Source organism: Pristis pectinata, chromosome 3 (genome assembly GCF_009764475.1).
Source record: "Pristis pectinata isolate sPriPec2 chromosome 3, sPriPec2.1.pri, whole genome shotgun sequence".
Lineage (NCBI taxonomy): Eukaryota > Metazoa > Chordata > Chondrichthyes > Rhinopristiformes > Pristidae > Pristis > Pristis pectinata.
This window is the reverse complement of record NC_067407.1, coordinates 128,954,750-128,967,943: the sequence shown is the minus strand read 5'-3', so window position 1 is coordinate 128,967,943 and position 13,194 is coordinate 128,954,750.

Below are 13,194 nucleotides of genomic sequence, written 5' to 3'. Positions count from 1 at the left end.
CCCGGCCTCTGTTGCTATTTCCACTCTCCCCTCCTCCTTCTGCCCCTCACCCCACCTCACCTGGATCCACCCATCACCTGCTGGCTCTTCCCCTCACTTCTTTATAGGGCTATCTCGCCTCTATCTTCCAGTCCAAGTGAAGGGACTTGACCTGAAACATCGACTGTCTATTTTCCCTCACAGATGCTGCCTGACCTGCTGAGTTCCCCCAGTTTCTCATTTTTTACTCCAGATTCCAGCATTTGCGGTCTCTTGTGTCTCCTGAATAAACAATGTCTTGTTCCCATGTCCTTTCTAGTTTGCAGTATGTTTAACTGTTCGTCTTCCAACTTTTTGTTTTTGTGTATTTCAAGTTGACCACTTTTAATTTTCTTACTGTTTCTCCAATCCCTGAAGGTGACAAAACACATAAATTAGATAATTCAGAAGGCAAATAAGACACTTGGTGTTATTGGCTGAGTAGCAATGATGTCATGCTGGAACTGTACTGAACATTAAGGCACAGCTGGAGTATTGTGTACAGTTCTAGCCAGCACACTGCTGGAACATAGAGGTAGCACGAGAAGGGGTCCAGTGATTTATGGGATGTTGTCAGCACTGGCAAGTTATAATTATGAGGAAAGACTGTCTGGGTGAGGTTTTTTTTTCAGGTGCAGGAGACTGAGGGGAGATTTAATTGAAACGTATAAAATCACGAGAGCCCAGTGCAAGGCAAGCAGTAAGAATTGTTTCACCCGGAAGCTAACTCAAGAACCATGGGACATAGATTTAATTTGTAGCATTGGAGGGGAGTTGAGGGAAAATTGAACTTGCAGGTTGGAAGGGAAGTGGCCCGCAGTAAGCCACACCACATTAAGAAGGTATCTGAATGAGCATTCCAAGGTCCATACTCATTAGGGTTATGGGCTAAGAGCTGCAGTGGGATTAAGCTTAAGTCCATATGTACATTGATCAAATGGCCTAGTGCCATGAACTTCTATGCTTCCATGAATATCAGGGTAATACAGTGAAGTATTACCCTGCAATTCTAGTGGTGAAGAATAAGTACATTAGATTCAAATTTTATAAGATAAGATTTCTTTATTAGTCACATGTACATCGAAACACACAGTGAAATGCATCTTTTGCGCAGAGTGTTCTGGGGGCAGCCTGCAAGTATCACCATGCTTCTGGTGCCAACGTAGCATGGCCACAACTTCCTAACCTGTACGTCTTTGGAATGTGGGAGGAAACCGGAGCACCCGGAGAAAACTCACGCAGACACGGGGAGAACATACAAACTTCTTACAGACAGTGGCCGGAATTGAACCCGGGTCACTGGTGCTGTAAAAGTGTTACACCAACCGCTACACTACTGTGCCTGGCCATTTTAGCTTTTCTTGTCAGAAAATGTAACATTTCTTTTATTGATTCCCATGAAGGAAGTAAATAGAGTTCACTAGCAAATTCTTACTATAGACAAAAAAGAGTAATAACCTCTGATCACCTGTCTGCCTGTATCCTTCTTTTAAAACAAAATGCACTGAAGACAGCTTCCTGGTTGGAACTTGTCTCTAGGCTGTTGTAAAATCATTTGGTAAAAGAAGCTTGGGGATAGTGCCTGAGGAAAGACTGTCGCCTTGTACTCATCCTTCCCCACCTTTATAACCTCCTCCCACATATCTGTACACTTCTCCCATTATGGCCTCCCTTACCTCTCTGATTTTCTTCACCCTTCCATCAGCAAGACCATGGACAGAGACTCTTTGTCAGAACTTGAATGGCTGCTCCTCTTCTTTCGTGAGCCAGTAAAAGCACAACAAGCATTGACCTGAACATGGAGTGGGCTGTCTTTCCGCACAAGCACTGAGAGCTGGGAGTTACCAACACCAGGCCACCACCCGCAACCCTTCCCTGTGCCCCCATCCCACCCACCCCACCATCCATTCAGCCAGAGCTGGACTTGGCCTAATTTCCTGGCTTTGTGTTTTATGTTTCTATACATAAATCCAAGGATCCCAAACACAGCACCAAGGATCCCTGGGAAAGCACTTTAATGGAGTTCCAAGGAGCAATTCTACATTGGTAGGGATCACACCTGACAATGAAGGAAGAACGATGGACTAGTTAGAGGCCGATCAGGTAGTTCCTTAACCATCAGCAGAAGCAAATGGCCCACTGCTGAGGTGTACGTTTCTCAGACTAATTACCCCCCTCCCTTCCCATACCTACACCACCGGCCTCTATCCAGTAATCTAATAGCTTACGCTCACCTCCCATCGAAATCAGGCTCACTCCACCCTGAACTTGCCCCTCATTCCTGCAGAGTATTCAGATATTTGCTGCCTTAAAAAAAAGGACACCTAATTTGTTACTAACAAGTTATCATGGAAAGAGCCTCAGTACTTTATTTCTCATGTACTGTGGAAAATCAAGTATTCAGCCAACTTCTCCTTTTCCACATTCTATATTGCTGCACATTTACGCATTCCAGGACTCCACCACTAGCTGGCTTTTCAAAGACTCTTAGATTAGCACAGCACTATTTTCTTTCCCTCCCTCCATTTAGCTAACTTTTTTTAATGTCTTATTTTCTTTGGAAATTTATTTTATCCCTTTTGATGCAAATATGCATTATGAAAAAATTTAAATGGATCTTAAAATAAGAAGGGGTCCATTACTTGGATAGTCATTTCTCAGTCTGGTTTGGTAAATTGGTTTATTATTGTCACACATACCGAGGTACAGTGAAAAACATGTCTTGCATACTGTTCATACAGATCAATTCATTACACAGTGGACTGAGGTAGTACAAGGGAAAAGCAATAACAGAATGCAGAATAAAATGTTATAGTTACAGGGAAAGTGCAGTGCAGGCAGACAATAAGGTGCAAGGTCATAACAAGGTAGATTGTGAGGCCAAGACTCCATCTTATTGTACTAGAGAACCATTCTGTAGTCTTATAACAGTGGGATACATGCTGTCCTTGAGCCTGGTGGTACATGCTTTCAGGTTTTTGTATCTTCTGCCCAATGAGAGGGGGGAGAAGAGAGAATGTCTGGGGAATGTGGGGTCTTTGATTATGCTGTCTGCTTTACCGAGTCAGCAAGAGGTATAGACAGAGTCCACGGAGAGGAGGCTTCCATAGAATGATTATTTCTTTTTTTAAATGAATATTAGGCTTGCAAAAAGTCAGCACCACTCAGTGGCATTATCTCTCTACAGGGAGCTGTGTTGGTTGGACTCTTTCCATTTTTGTTGCGTTGCACTAAAGAAATGACACTGGCCAAACTGGGGGTATTGGTGAGAATGATTTCTTTCATCCTGCTGGCCTTGTCCACCAGTACCTGGATGGCATTTCTGAGTAAGTCAACCATTCAGAATGAGAGTCTGGAAATTATGCTGTGCAATGTGTTTGTCTGAACGTTTGTATCAAATTGATAGCTAATGTGTCAAGGAATCAGACCCTGCACCCCACTGTCTTCCTCAGAAGGCTGAGGAAATTTGGCATGTCCCTGATGACCCTCATCAATTTTTACGATGCATCCTTTCCAGATGCATCACAGCTTGCGTTGGCAACTGCTCTGCCCAAGACCGCAAGTAATTTCAGAGAGTTGTGAACGCAGCCCAGTCCATCACGCAAATCAACCTCCCTTCCACTGAACCTGTCTATATTTCTTGCTGCCTTGCTAAAGCAGCCAACATTATCAAGGATCCCACCCACCCCGGACATTCTCTCTTCTCCCTCTTCTTGTAGTGCAGAAGATACAAAAGCCTGAAAGCACATACCACCAGGCTCAAGGACAGTTTCTACCTTGCTGTTATAAGACTTGAACGGACCTCCTGTATGCTAAAAGATGAACTCTTGATCTCCCAACCTACCGTACACCTTATTTGTCTACCTGCACTGCACTTTCTCTCTAACTATAACACTAGATTTTGCATTCTGTTTTCCTTTTTACTACCTTATATAGAACATTACAGCACAGTACAGACCCTTCGGCCCACGATGTTGTGCCGACATTTTATCCTGCTCTAATATCTATCTAACCCTTGAGGTACTTGTATATGGAAAGATCTCTCTGGATGTCATAGAAGCAAAAGCTTTTCTCTGTGTCTCTGACAATAATAAACCAATGCCGACCATCTAGCACCCAGTTACACTGTATGATCCGTCTGTTATTTCAATTAAGCTTCTTTTAAAAAAAATGTATAATTTCACATTCTTTAAACTTCCTCTTAAAAGCAGCAGGCAAAGGCATTTCATCAATTGCGTTAAACTTTCATATAATTATAACTCCTTAATTATGATATTCAGACATTGATCTCTATTCTCATAAATTATCCTTGCTCTTAACCAGCAATGATCCTCAGAAATTTGTATTTATGTATCAGAACTTGAAACACAAATATCTAAACTTATCTCAACGTATGTGAGCTTCAGACATACAAGTGTGGATATATGAAAATAAACGCCAGCACACATTTATGGCTGGTTACCTATTTATTTGGATGATCCCCTTGATGATCCATTGAGTATTATTGGTCATTCTGTACTTCCATTATTCATTTAGCGTGTGTGAACCCTAACCCTATTAGCAAGCAGTGTTTTGATTTATTCAGTAGTGAAGGCTTTAGCTGTGCAAAAGAAATAGTTGGACAATGGGGAATAGTTGAAAAACCAGATCATTACATATTTGTGATTTTTTTTAACTTAAAAGTCCAGTTTGACACCGCAAGTTGAAAACCAAATAGGTGTTAGCTAACTGGGCATTGGAGTAGTGCCATGACTAAAATAGAAAAGCTTTTGAATTTTCCTTCAGTGAATCGCTGAGTAAAATGCAACAGTTGTGGACCATTGGAAATGTTAGTATCTGACTCACCCCATTAATTGATCAGTTGGTTTTGCCTGTCCTTTCCAGTAACTTGGATCTGAGATAGGAGAACTTGCTTCGAAGGATAAATTGCAGATGTCTCTTGTGTAACGTTCTCTAGCTAATGAGGAATTCTGACGGGAAAGAAAGGAGGGGATAATGGTCTCATGGTTGCTTCAAATTTAATTCATTTATCTGTTCAGATTAACCCTTAATCAACCCACAGGAGAGGTTGCTCCTGAATCGAGTGCTCTGGAATAATATTCAGTCAAATGGGTTACAGATTTGCACTTGCAAACTGCAGTAGCTGAAAGAATGAAAATTTGAAAGAAGAAAAACTATAGAGTTGCGGGAGCATACAGCACAGAAACAGGCTCTTCAGCTCACTGAGTCCATGCCAACTATCCCATATCCATGGCATGGACTCAGGGAGGTCATAGCCAACCATTTACACTAATCCCATATTAATCCCATTTTTTATTCTCCCCATATTCCCCCCAATTTACACTTCCCTAGTGCGATAAAATGGACTCTTGACCTCACAATCTACCTTTTTCTGACCTTGCATCTTATTGTCTACCTGCACTGCACTTTCTCTGTAGCTGTGACACTTTACTTTGTATTCTGTATTGTTTTACCTTGTACTACCTCAATGCACTCTGTAATGAATTGATCTGTACGAACGGTATGCAAGACAAGTTTTTCACAGTACCTCAGTACAAATGACAATAATAAAGCAATTCCAATTCCCCTTAGATTCTACCACACACCTACACACGAGGGGCAATTTACAGTGGCCAATTAATCTACCAACCCACATGTCTTTGGGATGTGGGAGGAAACCAGAGCACTCAGAGAAAACTCTTGTGGTCACAGGAAAAAGGTACAAACTCCATACAGACATCACTGGAGGTCAAGATTGAACTCAAGTCACTGAGCTCAATGAATGCTTGTGCTGACCTGAAATATCTGGTAAATTACCTCTTCCAAGCAACTAGAAAATGAAGGCTTTAATAATTAAAAAAAAATTAAATGGCTGTAGGAATGCTTACAGATGATGGTTTTTTGATTATAATTCCTTGACAATGATCTTAGTGAACGAGAAAAGCTACTATGAGTTTAATTCTGTCATTCCGCTTAATTTTAGTTCCAATAACAAGTAACTTGGGATGGTTTTAATCATGCATTGGAGTATCAAATTAACTACTGAAATAAAAATACTACAAAGAAGAAGTAAAAATTTCTCTATTGTACTTCCCAAGTGTAGAAGGACAGTTGTGAAGAAAATGTCATGGTTACAGTTGAACAAGAGGGACGGATCTTATCAAGCTTCACTCAGGGATCTTACCTTAGAGGTACACTCAGTGATATTGTGACCAGGTTATTGGTAATTGGTTTATTATTGTTACATATACCAAGATACAGTGAAACACTTTTGCTTGAGAGCTATCCAGGGAGATCATGCCATAATAAGTACATTGAGGAGGTAAAAAGAAAACCAGAATGCAACATGCAGTGTTGCAGTTACAGGAAAAGGGCAGGGCAGCTAAACAATGTAAATTGCAAGTGCCGCGATGAGGTAGATTGGGAGATCAAGTGTTCATCTTTAGTGTATGAGAGCTCTGTTCAAGAGTCTGATAACCATGGGATAGAAGCTGTCCACGAACTTGGCGATACCTGGTCCCAAGCTTTTGTATCTTCTGCCTGATGGGAAAAGGGAGAAGAGAGAATGACTGGGGTGGGAGGGGTCCTTGATTACATTAGCCACTTTCCCAAGGCAGCGGGAAGTATAGACAGAGTCAGTGGAAGCGGGGCGGGGGGGGGGGGGGGGGGGGGGGGGGGGGGGGGGGGGAAGCTGGTTTGCGTGATGGACTGGGCTGCGTTCACAACTTTCTGCAATTTCTTGCGGTCTCGGGCAGATCGGTTGCCACACCAAGCCGTGATGCATCCGGACAGGAGGCCAGCTGTTCACTGGGCGTCCAAGGAAGATTGAGGACCAAACTTGCGGAATATGACTATTTCAAACAGGAAGAGTGACGGAGTGTATGTGGATTCGAACAGCAATAATCCAGGGAATGGGGAATAAGGGTTGGGGAGAGGGATCAACCACTTCAACCAAATTGTTGTAGTTGCTACTGGACCATCCAAGTAGTCAGTGGAGAAGACGACAACCCAATAATTATTGCTGGCATGGGGCGCCTGTGATTTGAGGTATACAAATCAGGCTGGCAGTGTACTAGCTCTGCTCAGAATAAAAAGTGATGGATTCAATGTTTTCAATTGTTTGTTACATTCAGAATTACTACAGGCAGTTCAAGCCTCCAAGTTTAGGGCGACTTTCTCTAATTTTATTTTTGTTATATCCACTTCTCTGAGGGTGATACCTCATTCTTGATCCCACTCCTAAGTCAAGGAGCAATCTTTATGCAGCTCTTCCAGAGGAGCTACAAGTAATCGGTGACCATGAGCTATCGGCCCGTGTGACCAATATACCTTAGTGCTGATGCTCACTTTTCCAGCAGGAGTTACTGAGTGGTTAATGGTATATTTTATTTGCTCGTTCCTCCAGTTGGAGTGTGTAAAAGGAAATTGTAGTTTCCTGTTGGCAAGCTGGTTGAATCCAGTCAGTGCAGCAGAGACGTGGAGCTGAGCTTGGATAGTTCTGTAACACATAATCATATTGTATTTTCCCACTTCACCGCTGTGGAGCAACCAAGAATTTTGAACATTTGCTGGGTTGGGACACTGTGGTTTGACACGCAGAAGATTTATCAAATACGTGGAAAGGATGTAAAGTTGGGTTTGCAGCATAGGTAGCAAGGAAGGGTGGAAACAGTACTGACATTGTCATGTTGCTGACTCTTGTGTGAGGGCAAATCAATAACTGTGATGTACAGAATAAATCAAATACCCTTTAGCACCTATGTACTCTGCACCGATATCAAATGGCATTCTGTGCACTGGAATCTCAACTCAATGTTTCAGTCCATAGGATTCAACAATCATTTTGAGTCACATGGAAAATAAATAAGTAATAATTTCCCTCTTCAATTCTCCAATCCCCTGTCTACTTGTCTTGTTTCTGCACTAACACGCAGTCAGTCAGTGACTGGACGGATGTGTGTTTTTTTAAATGAGTTAGACTCCAGCATATCTGCAGTTTGAGTTCCTTCAGATCAAGAATATCACAAGTTGAGGCATGGGGGATGTTGGGGGTGGTGGTGTGGGGGTGCGGTGGGGGAGCATACAACTTGTTTGCTCAGGATCACAATGATCCCTCGGCAACAGTAACACCACTGTAGGGAGTCTGTCTTCAGAGCCACCCTAGTTCCAGGCTATCTGGGTTTGAATCAGATTTTTTTTTATAATACATAAACGTTTTGAGAATTAACAACTTTTTCTCTCAATTTGAAAAAAAGTTAGGATTATTTAATAGTGGTGGAAGTTTCAGAAACAAATGAATGGTTTGTGCAAACTGGCAACCCTTAAGTAAATATGCACAATTAGCCACAGCTACTGCTTCCTGGTTAGTTTATTCTTGAAAAAATAATTTTAAACTTACCTTGTTTCCTTACAGCTTTTAACTCTAAATATTAGTTTCCACTTCAGATTTGTTCTGGATCTTTATATTTCACTTATTTTTGATGCAAGTTAACTGTGAGTAATTGTTTTCCCAATACTAAATACTTAGTTGTGGTGCTCTTTCTATTAATAAACTGTTAACTTTTCTGTGTTCATAAGGCACCAGATATCCAAGTTCTGTCTGCAACTTTCCATTGCAGTTAGTTGGGGGATGTAAAAGAGCCCATCTGATTTTTCTTTTCTCATTCTATGAGGTCCACTTCACTACAGGGAAGGGTTAGATAGATCTTAGAGCAGGATAAAATGTCGGCACAACATCGTGGGCAGAAGGGCCTGTATTGTGCTGCAATGTTCTATGTTTGACCTTTTATCTCTCACTTCTTCACCATTCCACCCCTCCCCCCACCCATCTGCCTACCTAACAGTTGGGATGACTAACATAGTGGATAAGAACACAAGAAACAGGAGGAGGAGTAGGCCAGTCTATCACTCCTGTTCCATCATTCAGTAAGTTCATGGATGATCCTTTCCTTCACCACTCTCCTGCACAAACCCCATGTCCCGTTAATCTCCAAATACTCAAAAACCTCTGGCTCTCTCTGTAGATTGTACTCAGTGATGGAACCTTCACCCTTGCGGGTAGAGAATTCCAAAGGTTCACCATCCTGCACTTTCAACTGTGTTCTTTCTTGTATAATTTAGTATAGTTTATCTGTAATGTACATTTGTCTTGTGAATGCTGCTTATGAAGCTATGTACCTGTGATGCTGCCGCAAGTAAGTTTTTCATTGTATCCATGCATACGTGTACTTGTGCCTATGACAATAAACTCAGCTTTGATATTAGCCTCCCAATCCACTATAGCTAATTAATGCCTCACACTCATTCGCTTTTAGATCTATGGCCCTAATATCAGATTGAACTAAGTCACTTGCAATCTTCATATAAAATTCTATCAAATTATGATCAATATTCTATGAAAGTCCCTTAACTATCAGATCATGAATTAACCCCTTCTGCAGATCTGAAATAGCCAGTTCCCTCCTAGGCTCATCAACATTCTATTCTACAAGACAAAACATTCTGTAGATGCTGGAATCTCAATAATAATTTAAAAAAAAATCAGAATGTTAGAGCTCAGTAAATCAAGGAGTATCTATGGACGCAAAAGGTGTAAGTTGACATTTTGGGTCCAGACCCTGCATCAGAGCACGAGGGAAGAGGGAAGGTAGACAGTATATGAAGGAGGGTTGGGATGAACATGGAATTTTCCAGCTTCAGGTAACCCTCACCTTCCGTGTTTTCCTCCCACACCCTCACCCGTCCACCTAGGTTTCTTCTCCCTTTTTGCATCCCTCCCCCCACCTGGTCTCATCTGTCCATCATCCCCTTCCCACCCGGTTCCACTAGCCTCTGTCTCTCCCCCAACTCCTTCCTTCATACTGCATTGGCCCCACCTCACCAAAACCCCTTAAGCAGAGAGCACATCCTGCAGACACCACTCTCAGTGGATACCACACACCGTGGTGAAACATCCTGTGACTTAGTGGTGAAACATCCTGTGACTTTGCACAGCCACGGATTTAAAATCCCTGGCCTCACACTTTGTATCGGGCTGGCTTCACTTAACCAGTTATAACTAGTTACCTAATCACCTGATAGGCTAAAGGCCAGTTGATTACCACATTATACTACATGTTTGCACTGGAAATGAAAATTATTGGTCCACAAGAATCCAACAGTTAAATTAAACAATTAAATAATTTTATTGAAATCACCCCTTTACCCACACTCCAGTCAGTAGTAAAACATCTAGTTACTGAACTAGCATCCAGAAGACTAGAACTACTGATCTGGTGATATTGAGTTCCCCATAGCATACTTGAATTTAACTAATTAAAAAAAATTAGAACTGGAATTGGTTTATTATTGTCACACGTACCAAGGTAAAGTGAAAAACTTGTCCTGCGTACCGTTCATACAGATCAATTCATTACACAGTGCATTGTGGTAGTACAGGGTAAAAGCAATAACAGAATGCAGAATAAAGTGTTACAGTTACAGATAACATGCAGTGCAGGCAGACTATAACGTGCAAGGCCATAATGATGTAGATTGTGAGGTCAAGAGTCCATTTTATTGTACTAGAGAACCGTTCAATAGTCTTATCACAGTGGGATAGAAGCTGTCCTTGATCCTGGTGGTACGTGCTTTCAGGCTTTTGTATCTACTGCCTGGTGGGAGAGGGGAGAAGAGAGAATGTTCAGGGTGGACTGGAATCCTGGATCCTGAAATCCTGGAAATAAATGGTTAGTGACAGTAATGGTGATCATGAAATGAATGAATTGTTGTAAAGGGTCCACCTGGTTTACGAATGACCTTAGAACCATAGAACCATAGAACAATAGAGCACAATACAGGCCCTTCGGCCCACCATGTTGTGCTGCCCTTCAAACCACTCCCAAGACTATCTAACCCCTTCCTCCCACATATCCCTCTATCTTAAATTCCTCCATATGCTTATCTAACAATCTCTTGAACTTGACCAACGTATCAGCCTCCACCACCACCCCAGGCAGCGCATTCCATGCACCAACCACCCTCTGGGTGAAAAACCTCCCTCTGATGTCTCCCTTGAACTTCCCACTCATTACTTTAAAGCCATGTCCTCTTGTTTTGAGCATTGGTGCCCTGGGAAAGAGGTGCTGGCTGTCCACTCTGTGTATTCCTCTTAATATTTTGTATACCTCTATCATGTCACCTTGGTAAATCTCCTCTGCACCCTTTCCAACGCTTCCACATCCTTCCTATAATGAGGCGACCAGAACTGGACACAGTACTCTAAGTGTGGCCTAACCAGAGTTTTGTAAAGCTGCATCATTACTTCGTGGCTCTTAAACTCGATCCCACAACTTATGAAAGCTAACATCCCATGAGCTTTCTTAACTACCCTATCTACCTGTGAGGCGACTTTCAGTGATCTGTGGATATGAAGCCCCAGATCCCCCTGCTCCTCTACACTACCCAGAATCCTGCCATTTACCTTGTACTCTGCCTTGGAGTTTGTCCTTCCAAAGTGTACCACCTCACACTTCTCTGGATTGAACTCCATCTGCCACTTGTCAGCCCAGCTCTGCATCCTATCAATATCCCTCTGCAAGCTTTGACAGCCCTCCACACTATCCACAACAGCACCGATCTTTGTGTCATCTGCAAACTTGCTAACCCACCCTTCCACCCCCTCATCTAAGTCATTAATAAATATCACAAGAAGTAGAGGTCCTAGAACCGAACCCTGTGGGACACCACTAGTCACAGCCCTCCAATCCAAATGCACTCCCTCCACCACAACCCTCTGCTTTCTACAGGCAAGCCAATTCTGAATCCACACGGCCAAGCATCCATGGATCCCTTGGCCTCTTGACCTTCTGGAGAAGCCTACCATGTGGAACCTTGTCAAACGCCTTACTAAAATCCATGTATATCACATCTACTGCACTACCCTCATCAATCTTCCTGGTCACCTCCTCAAAGAACCCTATCAGGCTTGTGAGGCAAGATCTTCCCTTCACAAAGCCATTCTGGCTGTCCCTAATCAGTCCATGATTCTCTAAATGCTCATAGATCCTATCTCTCAGAATCCTTTCTAACAGCTTACCCACCACAGATGTAAGGCTCACTGGTCTGTAATTCCCTGGACTATCCCTACTACCTTTTTTGAATAAGGGGACAACATTCGCCACCCTCCAATCCTCCGGTACCATCCCCGTGGACAACGAGGACTCAAAGATCCTAACCAATGGTTCAGCAATCTCCTCCCTCGCCTCACGCAGCAGCCTGGGGAATATTCCGTCAGGCCCCGGGGACTTATCTGTCATAATATTTTCTAACAACTCCAACACATCCTCTCTCTTGATATCTACGTACTCTAGAACATTACCCTTACCAACACTGCCCTTAGCATCATCAAGACCCCTCTCCTTTGTGAATACTGAAGAGAAGTATTCATTGAGAACCTCACCCACTTCCACAGCTTCCAGGCACATCCTCCCAACATTCTCTTTAATCGGACCTACCTTTACTCTAGCCATCCTTCTGCTCTTCATGTACCTTCAGTGATGGAAATCTGCTACCCTTACCTGGCCTGTGTGCACAAAAAATACCAGAACCACCAAGAAGAGCAGAATACAAGGAATAGGAGAAGAAAGCCACTTGGGCTCAGCTCCAACATTTAATGTGATCGTGGCTAACCTGAGCTTGGCTTCAGCTCCATTTTCCCACTTATTCCCTATAACCTTCAATTCTCTGGCCATCTCTGCCTCAACTCCTTTCAATGATTCATCCTTCATAGCTCAGAAAGGTGGAGAATTCCGAGTATTCATGAATATCTAAGGAATTTCCCCTCACCTCCATCTTAAACAGGTGACCCATCATTCTGCAGCTGTGCCCCCATGTTCCAGATTCTCCAGGAAGGGAAACACCACAGTGGTCAACTTTTAAATGCAACCCCCCCTGAAATGACTCAGCAAGCCACCCTATCCAAGGGACAACTAGGGACAGGCAATAAATGTGAAGTTGCCAGTGAAATCCACATCTTTTGAACTAATAAAACAAAGAGAGCTTTGGAACAAAAGTTGGCTTGCCTGTGATTTCCTCTGCTTCCTCCACAAATCTCCCCAGACCAACTTTACACAATGGGCTTCAATGTTCCCACCTTAAACTGGCACTCAGTGCAGAACTGTGAAGGACATCATCTTT